The sequence below is a fragment of the Chinchilla lanigera genome, unplaced genomic scaffold (assembly GCF_000276665.1).
Source record: "Chinchilla lanigera isolate Chin_1 unplaced genomic scaffold, ChiLan1.0 scaffold00214, whole genome shotgun sequence".
Taxonomy (NCBI): Eukaryota; Metazoa; Chordata; class Mammalia; order Rodentia; family Chinchillidae; genus Chinchilla; species Chinchilla lanigera.
Window position 1 is genome coordinate 180,804 of NW_004955615.1, and position 11,097 is coordinate 191,900.

The window sequence follows — 11,097 nt, forward strand, 5'->3', positions numbered from 1 at the left end:
TAGAAGGATATTCAAGCGAGTAAGTAGGATGGCTTAGTGCAGTTAAAAACATGGGTATAAGGGCATGCTTGTGTTAAGAGACAATGGAACACAATTATGGCTGCCCTCTCAGAATGTGTGACCATGGAGGGAGGAGCATTACAGCTCCATGGTGGAACCTGTTCCCTCTGTGGCCCACCAGTATGAGCATTTTCCAGTTTGACCCTGGAGAAAAGTCTGATAACAAGAATACTGAGATCCATACAGGATACAAAACCCATGATATGGGGACAACTAAGGACAGCACAGGAGGCTTGTATCATGGTGACATGACAGGAACTCCCAGAAACTCCGGAGAACATGTTTGTATACTGGCCAGGACATTGTTTATGGTGTTTCAACTGCTGCAATTACTAAAACAAAAAGGGGAATATGTTGTGGAGGATAAATTCACACTAGCTAATTTTACATAGTTCCCTAAGGAATCAATAGAGTCTTGACATTACCCCTATCATTCTTTTGATATTTCCCATTAATTCACACTAGCTAATTTTACATAGTTCCCTAAGGAAACAATGGAGTCTCGGTATTACCCATATCATTCTTTTGACATTTCCCATTAGGTCTTTAGGAATGGGCCATCCTTTTCCACCATTAGACTAAAACTAAGAACACTCAGATTAAAAAACAATCCAGGGCAAGCTCCTTTGTAGGGTCAGTACTCTGAGTCATCCTACATTATCCATTGCCTGCAGATTCATTGACCTCTGAGCCTTTCACTGACCTTGAGTCTTCTTCTAATCCCTCCTATCATTGTGTTCACCCATTAAGTACTGGCTGGCTTGGAATGACTTGGTCTCTGCCCATCCCGAGACATTGACCTCCCAGCCTCCCTTGATGTATTTATATCTGTATTGTATTTTTTCCTTTTACCCTACCCATCATACAGGGAGTTGGAGATCTTGGCCAGGTCCCTGACATGTGTCAAAGGACAGTGGACCCATCACCATTGCAGAAACTACTGGCAGACCTTTTATTCAGTGGGAGTTTCTTCTGACTGAGACTTTTCAAACCCTACAATCAGCCCCCACAGGCATTAACATTTCCTTGTCGGTTCTGCAGTAACAAAGGGCTAAGGTGCTCTCTGCAGAGTCTGATCAGGAGTTAATATCAGATGTATAAATAACAATTGGTTTTTCTCTTGCCATATGACACACAGTGAACTCACACTGACACCTCCTCACAGCATTCAGACTCTGTAATTCATTTCTGTTTTTTCTTGTTTTGGTTTTTTGCACTGCAACTAATTTTCACTGTGGTTTTTTTTTTTTGAGACAAAGTTTCACTATGTAGTTTAGCTTGTCCTTCAACTCGCTATGTAACCCAGGTAGACTTTGCACTCTTGCAATCCTCATGCCTCAGCTTTTTATGTGTGGGGATTATAGGCATAGGCCACCAGGCCTGGCTACATCTCTGTTAATGCAATATTCCCTGGGATAATGTTGTGTCTGATGCATGACCACTAACTTTGCTTCATTCTGGGCCTGGACTCTGGATTAAGTATCAAATCAGAGAGTGGAGTGCAGAGAAGTTGCAAAGTGAAAGCAAGATTTAGTGTAAGAAGCAGAACAAATTCCTCCAGAGAGGTGGGCCTGCAGAGGTGGGAGTCGGCAGCGCCCAGAGACATTTTACAATGTTTGGGCAGAAGTCTCCCTGGATCTCCCTGGTTGTGTCCAGGATCACAGAAGGGCCCTGGTAGTGGGCTAGCATGCATGTTCATGAGCTGGGAACAGTGTTCTGGTTGAGTTAATGACTGAGGTAGGCATAAGCTCCATTTTATGCTTGCTATCCTCCTCCACAAACTTGGCTTTTTTTTGGAGCAAGTTTGTTTATTTGTCTACCCCTGAAACTGAGTTTTGTCCTCTGCCCTCCACCCAGGTCAACTTTCTTATTCTAACTTGGTCTGGGTTTCTCAGTCCCTACAGTAGAAGTGAGGCTGGTGGTTTTCACCCAGAACCTGAAGCAATTTTGCCAGAAAACCTAAAGTGCATTGCTGACTTCCTCCAACTTCCAGCTGGCAAAACTGAAATTTGGCCAGGGAGAAGAACTTACATGTATTGATCTGGGAAACAATGGGTGAACCCCACAGGTGAAGGGCTCAGAGGATCCCACAGGGATTCAATAACCTTAATGTTTTGAAAAGCTGATTAACAATCTTTTATGATAGGGTAACCTGGAAATGTGCAGAGGTTCAGCTGGGCATGGCGGCACATACTTAAATCTCATTGGAGGCTGAAGCAGGAGGAAAAAAAGTAGATGTACAACCTGTGCAGTTTGATTACTTCTTGAGACCCTGTATAAAATATAACAATAATAATTAAAAGTGGCTGGGTATAATCCTCACTGTGAAGGCCATAGCTTCAATAACTAGTACCTTAAAAAAAAATAAAAAGTGAAAATTGCAACAATTTAGTCATAATGTGTTTGGGTAAGACCCCAGCTACTGGGTGATCCCAGGAGGTTAGGTAGGCCATCATAGGGCTTGTTTCTAGAAATGTGAAGTGTGAAAACCACTCCAGTCAGGTGTGGTAGTGCACACTGATAAATCCCGTACTCTGGGAAGATAAGGTAGGATGATCAAAAATTGGAACCCAGTCCAAACTAGTGAGAGCCTCTTTCAAAGTTAGAAATAACAATAGGCTGGGATGTAACTCCACACAATTGCCTGTGTTTTTTCCCCAATACCGTTGGGAAAAAATATCTCAACACTCTCTACCCCAGAGGTAAGGAAGACCTCCCCTTGTCCTCCCACAGGGTCTGGTGGCTTAGGGGACTCTGGCATGTCCAAAGGGGTTGCTCCAATGAAGTTCATTCTTCATGAATGCACAGTTCTGCCCAACTTGAGGTCTCAGTATGTCTTTAGGGTGCAGGTAAGGATCCTGGAGATGGGGAACATTTCTGCCCTTTCCTGATTGCTCATGTTCTTTCACTGTTCTCCCTTCCTGTCCATGTCAGTGCAGCCTCCTGAGCACATCTGGGGGACAGCATGTCCCTTCTGCAGCTGAGAATCCCAACAGGGGTTTCCAAGCTTTTGCTCCAGGCACTTACTTAAGAGATCATTTCTTTTTTAATTTTTTACATTGGAGTTTTTTATTTGCCTCTTGGAAAGAAAAAAATTAACATCCATTGTGATCATTAAACCAAATGAGATAAAAAGGGATAATGCCACATGAACACAAACTTTTATAAACATCTTGCTCTTGTCTTTGTTTTTCTGATTTTGCCATAGGCTAGCAAAACTTCTTCAGAGAGCAGGCTAAGCCCATGTATAAAAATGTCTGGGGACTGTGTTTATTTTGAGTTGTGCTTTCATTTTCTATTCTGTAAATTAATTTTACCAGTACCTTTTTGATATGCATAGTAGCCACATTTATTGAAGGGAATTTGTACCAGTATTTAGTATATTAATTATTTTTTCCCATTCCGTTCCCTTTTCAAATTTTTCTTCCTCTCTCCCTTCTCAAAACTTTGCTTCTATTCTTTTCCTTCCATTCTATTTTTATTTTTTATCTCTGTTCCCCCTTTTTCCTTGTCTGTCTTCCCTCCCATATTCCCCATTTAAATATTTATGTCCTATATCAAAATATTTATTCTCAGGGGCTGGGGATTTAGCTCAGCGGCACAGTGCATGCCTGGCAAGCACAAGGTCATGAGTTCGATTCCTGCTACCAGGAAAAAAAAAAACCAAAAAACCCAAAATCAAAATATTTATTCTTCATTTATCCTTACTTACCTTTTAGGCTACCCATCCATGAAAACAACACAGTACTTCAAAGTATTTGTCTGACTTATTTCACTGCATATGTTCTCCTGATGCATCCATTTAGATGAAAGTATCTTAAGTTCATCCTTCTTTATGGAAGAGTAGTACTCCTTTCTAAGTAAAAGCAACAATTTATTTATCCATCCATCCATTGATAGGCATCTGGGCTGTTTCTAAGATTTAGGTGTTACACATTGTGGTGTTATAAACACGGGTGTACATGTATCACTGTGGTGTGATGCTTTTAACTCCTTCAGAAAGATATGAAGCAAGGGTACATCTGGGTCAGATGAGATCTCTAGTTTTAGATTTTGAGGAATAGCTGTGCTGATTTCCATAGTGGTTATGCCACTCTGGACTCACTGTATGCCAACAGTCAAGAAGGGTCCCATTTTCACCACAGTCTCACCAGCACTGGTGTTGGTTGATTTCTGGATGCTAGATATTCTATCTGGACTGAGATGAAACCTCAGTGCTGTTTTAATTTGAATATCTCCATTGACCAGTACTATGGAGCATTTTTTTGCATATTTATTTGCTGTTACTACTTCTTCATCTCTGAAGTTTCTATTCATTTCTGACGCCCATTTTTGCGTTCTATTCATTTCTGATGCCCATTTTTGCAATTACTCATTTCTGAGTAATTTATATATTAGTCCTTTGTGTGGAAAAGAACTAACAAATTTTTCCCATTATGGGGGTTCTCTCTTTGCTTTGTTGGTGGTTTCTTTTGGTATAAAAACCCTCTAAAGCAATGTGATTCCAGTTGTTTCTACTCTGTAATATTTCCTCTGCAATTTCATTTCTTCACAGTCTTTGGCTATTCTTGGGTTTTCAAGAGTTCATCTTCCAACAGATGAAATATTTCTATTTCAATATTGACATCATTGATCCATTTTGCTTTTAGTTTACTGCATGGTGAGAGATATGGATCTAAGTTGAATCTTCAGCATGTCATAGTCAGTATTTACAGAACTGTTTATTAAAAAGGGAGAGCTCATTTCATATTTGAGAAAGTGATCTGAATGTCATGCTTCTGGTCCTTCTTTTAAGCCTTAGCTAACCACTCCTTCTGTACCCCAAAATACTTCTGAGGCCCCTGGCCTGGACCAGTGAGTAGGTCTCTCCACTGGGAGAACTTCAAATTACCATAAAAAATAAAAACATTCTCCCTAAATTCTACACAGCTATTTTGCTGAACAGGACACAGCACAAAGCAAAAAGCTCTCTGTTGCCTTCAGAGATCAAGAGAAAATCTTGGGCAACCTCCATTGTGACCCTTCCTGGGTTTTACAGGAAGACCTAGTCTCCCCCTTCTAGACAGCAGTATAGGGCCTTGAGAGAACCCAGAGAGCCAGTATGAGCAAGAACAATCCCATCACAGGGAATTGTTTTTGTAATTTTGTGGTTCAAAGCCATGACCTAAGATTGAGCTATATCCCGATTCTTCTCTTTTCATCCTTATTTTGAAAAGGGTTGTGCTAAGGGTAGGCTGAGGTCAGACACCTGATGCTCTAGCCTCAGTCTCCCAGAGTGCTTTGATTATAGGCTGACTCACTACATCTTGAGTTACATCTCAGAAATGTTTTAGTATTTTGTGACAGAATTTGCTGTGTAGTTCAAGATGGTCTTGAACTCACTATGAGGTCCAGTTTTGTCTCAAATTTGTGATCATCCTCATGCTTCAGGCAACCAAGTGGAAGGTGTGAACTTCCTCCCTCCCTGGATTCATTTTTCTTGTTCAGTTTGGCTGCACCTCGTTTAGTAATTTATCTCAGACCACGATGCCACATGGAGATGATGGCAAAGGGCACAGACATGAAGCAGATTCTGAGGCATGTGCTTCACCAGGTGCCTGGACTCTTTGCAGCACCAGGAAAGTGAACTGCACAGTGGCTGGCCAGCCAGAGTGAGGCCCCATGTGGGGCATCAGTGCACAGGAAAGAGAGAGGCCCTAAGAGATTTCCTGCTACATGTTCTGGCTCTAGGAAAGTCCGTGCTGTCTTAATTTTGTGCCTGAGATGCTCTGTATAATCAGGTGTGATAAGTTGAGAGACATGGAGACAAGGACCTTAGAGATAAGTTTCTCACTTCCAGCGCCACGGAAAGGGGCATGTATGACACTTGTTGTTAAACACTGTTTAAAATCATACGGTCAGGTTTGACTGCTCACTGCTGACTGAATCAAAAGGAGGCACATATTGGGGTAAAGAGGAAAAAGGACTGATTCAAAGCTACCTGAGGCTGACCTCGACCTTGCCATCTCCCTGTTCTGGCTTCCAATGTACTGAGAGTACAGGAAAGTGCCAGCCCTCCACTGTTCTTGCCACCATATGAAGCAGTTTTTCAAGTCCTCTTTCATGACTTTAATTCTGTTGTGCTCACTCTCTGTCTTGGTTACTTTTCTCTCCTGGCTGAGACAAAATATCTGACACCTCAAATTAAGGAAAAGAAGGTTTATTTAGCTCAGTCTGTGGATATTTCAGTCCATACTCAGCTGGCTCCAAAGCAGAGAGGCACATAGCAGAGGGCAACCGTTCATGGTGGTGGAAAACAGCAAAAGCAGCAAGAGGTGAAAGAGAAGAGCAAGAGAGCAAGCCACTTTCACTCCTTTATATTGTATGAAGGCTATACACCCCAGGGTGGGGTAGCACTCATACCCAGAATTCCAGTACTGGTGCATGATCAATCATAAACTCCAGAGGCCTGTACCCAGGACTGCATGAGGCTTTGGGGGGACATCTAGTCACAGACTGTAACATTTGGCTCTGGCCCCCTAAATGCTTATGTACATTCCTTTATGCAAAAGGCATTTCAGTCCATCTGTAAAAGTTGCAAAGTCCTAACTGTTTCAGCACTGCTGAGAAGCCCAAGTCTCCTCCAAGGTCTAAGGCAAACTCTTACTGTGATCCCTTGTACAAATGCAAAGAAAGTTAAACACTCCCAATGTTCAATGTCACAAAATAGACAATTCCACTCCAAAAGTTATAAACAGGAGGATAGAAAAGAATGGGACTGAAGCAAGTCCAACATTCAGCAGACCAAGCATTAAATCCTGTATTTCCACATGGGACATCCAAAGCAATATGTGCTAAGTTGTGAGCTCCAATGGCCTTACTAGTTCTGCCCCTTTGGCATTTTCAGTGGTTACACTTCCTTTGGCTTCTTTCTCAGGTCTTCTTTGCTCCTTCCTTGTAACTTTCCTTAGATGATCCCTGTTACGGGGTTTTGCAACTGTCTGAGGTCTCCAGTGCACCTTGGCTTCTCCTTCAGAGCTTCATGCACTGCCTTCTCAGGGACACACTGCTTGGCCTCCCAGGCCTTCTGACAGCTAGGTGGAAGTGTTCTCATCCTCAGAACTTTTGCATTCTGCATGCGCCTAAAACCAGATCCCAAGATCTGCTGCCACTTTGAACATTAGCCAGGCTTTCTTCTCTCTTGGCTGTAGGGGTTAAGTGCTGGGTTGGTTGAGCACTCTGAACCTGATTCTGAGGAAGAAATTCTCTATTGCACCACCATTCTTGAATCTAGTGTACCGACTGCCATTTTGGAACCTGGAGCAGCCACCACTGCCATTCTGGAACATAGTGTGGCTGCCATCATTACGGAACATGGCTCTCTAAGGTTTTGTCCTCAAAGCAAAGTTTTCCAGTTTTGCAATTTTCAGGATGCAAAGGGTGGAGACTTGGTGCTTCTTGTGATGCCCTCAGGGCAAATTTTCTATTCTCCTATTTCTTCTCCACAATGGAGTTCTCTTTAGCTCTCTCTTTGCAGTCCACAGCTTTACTGAAGCTTTTTTCCAGGCCAATCTCACAATGTTTTAAATCATCCCGCTGTGCTCTTTGCACTTGATTCTCAATATTAATTTGCCCCCAACAGTAAGCATGGCAACACCTCACATTACACTGCCCTAAAATTTCTTCTGCCAAATTAGTCCACCACCCTTAATCTGTCTCAGGCAAAGTCTCTGGACAAGAGCAAAATGTAGACAAAGTTACTGCCAAGCCATAACATGTATCATCTGGAGTCCAACAGTCAATGCAGTCTTTCCCAGTAGAAAGCTCTGGATCCTGCTCTTTACCAAAAGGATTTCCATCAGCCTTCTAGTTTTCTCAGCTCTGATCAGAATCTCAGTAGAAAGCTCTGGATCCTGCTCTTTACCAAAAGGATTTCCATCAGCCTTCTAGTTTTCTCAGCTCTGATCAGAATCTCAGTAGAAAGCTCTGGATCCTGCTCTTTACCAAAAGGATTTCCATCAGCCTTCTAGTTTTCTCAGCTCTGATCAGAATCTCCCATATACAAGTGTGGAAGGTGTTCCAGCTCTACTCCTTCAGGCGACATCTCTGAATCTTTCTAAACATGTCCCACAAGCTATTCCAAAAGGTTCTTGTACCACATGGTCAAGTATAGTCACAGCAACTACCCTATTCCTCTGGTACCAAATTCTGTCTTGGTTACTTTTCTCTCATTGCTGAGAAAAGATACCTGGTTCCCCTAACTAAGGAAGGAAAGGTTTATTTAGCTCACATTTGGTGGAAGTTTCAGTCTATAAAAAGCTGGTTCCAAGGCAGAGTGGCATATATCGGAAGGCAAGAGATCACTGTGGGGGGAAAGCAGCAAGTGCAGCAAGAGTGATAAAAGAGGAGTGGGAGAGCAAGGCTCTTTTCCTCCCTTATATTGTCTGCAGACTGCCTGCCCCAGGGTTGGTTTAGCACTCACACCCTTAGTTTCAGCACTGGTCCATGAATCAGTGATAAAATCTAGAAGTCCACACCTATGACTGCATGAGGCTTTGTGGTGGGGTGGACATCTAGACACAGCCGTAACCGTATAATGGTCTCCCAAAGGCTCAGGTATATCCCTTTAGAAAAAGGCATTTAGTTGATCTCTAAGAGTTGCCAAAGTACTAACAATTTCAGCATTGTTGAAGAGTCTAAATTTCGTCTCCTCCAACATGTAAGCAAAATTCCTAACTGTGAGCCCCTGCACAACTGAAAAGTTAAACACTTCCAACATTCAATAGCACAAGATAAACATACCATTCCAAAACATACAAACAGTGGGATATAAAAAATGGGACTAAAGCAAGTCCAACATTCATCAGGTCAAACAATAAGTCCTGTAGTACCATGTAGAACATCTGAGGCAATCTGTTGCTAATTGTCCGCTCCATGTGGTTCCACCTCTATGCAATTTGGTGGCTCCAGCTCCCAGAGCTTCTCTCTTAGTTCCACTTAGCTCCCTCCCTGCAGCTTCTTTAGAAGATCCACTTCCTGGCTTTTCCAAACTTCTGCTGTCTCCTCTGCCACTTTCACTTCACACTCACAGCTTCACACATGACCCTTTCAGAGGCACAATTCCTGGATTTTCAGGTCTTTCGGAATCTATGTGGAAGCCTTTTTCACATCAGAATCTTTTCATTTTGCATGTAAAATGAGCACCATATGGATGATGCCAAGGTGTGCTGCCAGCTGGACTAGTAGTCAGACTGTCCTCCCTTTGATGTAGGGGTTGAGTTCCCAGATCACTAAGCACTCTGAACCTGATTCTGAGGGACAAATTCTCTATGCTGCTACAATTCTGGAACTTGGTGCTGTCGCTGCCACCATTCCGAAACATGGCGCTCTGAGGCTTTCCTCTCAAAGCAAAGTCTTTCACTTTTTCAGGTTTGAGGCTGCAAAGGGTGGAGACTTGCTGCTCCGCTCTTTCTGCTCTTCTTGCATTTGCTGTTTTCCACCACCATGAACTGTTGTTTTCTGCCACATGCCATTCTGGCTTGAAGCCTGAAACCTCCACAAACTGTGAGGTAAATAAACCTTTCCTTCCTTCATTCTGGGTTTTGTCTCAGCAATGAGAGAAAAGTAACTAACACAGGCATGAACCTTGTGTGAGGTTCTCTTGACCCTTATATGATATTAAGAAAAGACTGAACAGGAGTCCCATCCTCAGGCATAGTAAGCCAATCTCCTTTCATTATAGGTTCTCTTTGTTCAAAATCACATTGATATGCTGTAACTATAGCATTACATCTGCAAATTGTCACTTTGCAATACCATTTCTGCAGTTAGATAAGCCCTATCATGCCCTCTATTCCTGTCAGCCTGGTCCTTCGCTTGCTCTTGCACTTGAGCATTAAAATTTAAGTACCGACGAGGAGACAAAGGGGAGTGGGGACAAATGCCTCACACTTAGGCCTTAAGTGATGAGCCTGCACAATAGAATCTAAAATCCCAAAGGAGAACGACCCTTGAGCTCCATTATTCATTACACTGTTTCAATTCTTTTAATGATATAGAGTCAAAAAATTGAAGTTCTGCCCACAGCTGATTCTGATGATCTGGGTCGGGTCTATAGATCACTGGAAATCAGCACATTCTCATAATTTCTCCCTGCTTGGCTGCTTCTGGGACTACTGCCTGGTAACTAGACAGGTGAGGTAGAAGGTAGCTCTGACCTATGTGGCCTGAAGGTGCTGTCCCTGGAGTTTCCCCACCCACCATATCTACCGGTAGTTCTTCCCCAGTTTTTGGGAGGGCACCTGGAAATTTTACCTTCCCATATATCCACTCTTCTTCCCTCTTTTATTTTTGGCCTTCCTTTCCATCTGATTTTTCTTGTTATTATCATCCTCCCTGATTCACTCTAGCATTGGTGCTTTACATGCTGCAGTGCTTAAGCATTCAAAAACAGATTTTACTAATACCAAAGAGGAGAATGTTTTCGAAGAAAATTTCACCCTTGCTATGAGCTAATTTTAAACTTTCACTGATCCCATCACAATCTTCTAAATCTAAGATTCCTACCTGCAGAACCCAAGTATTGAATTTCATAATCTCACACACCATTTTAGTTAAGGTACCAGTCTAACTCACCTTCCTGCTTCATTAAGCAGCCTATGCAAGAGTTGAATATAATTCTGCTGCTCTCTAAAATGCTTCTACCCCATTGCCCAGCTACAGAAATCTTTCTCTGCCACCAAATGCTTTACCTTCAACTTTCTATTTGGATGTCCCCAAGATCATCCCACAGACTTCTCTCAAGCCTCGAGGGCTCTTCTTTCCACTCAGGTACATGTTTGATCTCAGGCCTAGTTAGAATGTTCCTGTTCATACATCAAGTACAGGGGACCTGTCCAATATCCTCAACTGCCCCTATGAGGGGAACAGTGAAAGGATGGTATAAGAAACCAAGGCAGATACATGACAGGGGACTAGGAGTTCAGTGCCACAGGATGGGCAGAGACAAAGTCACCTCAAGCTGCCACTATTTATTGGGCATCTGCCATGAGAGGAGGG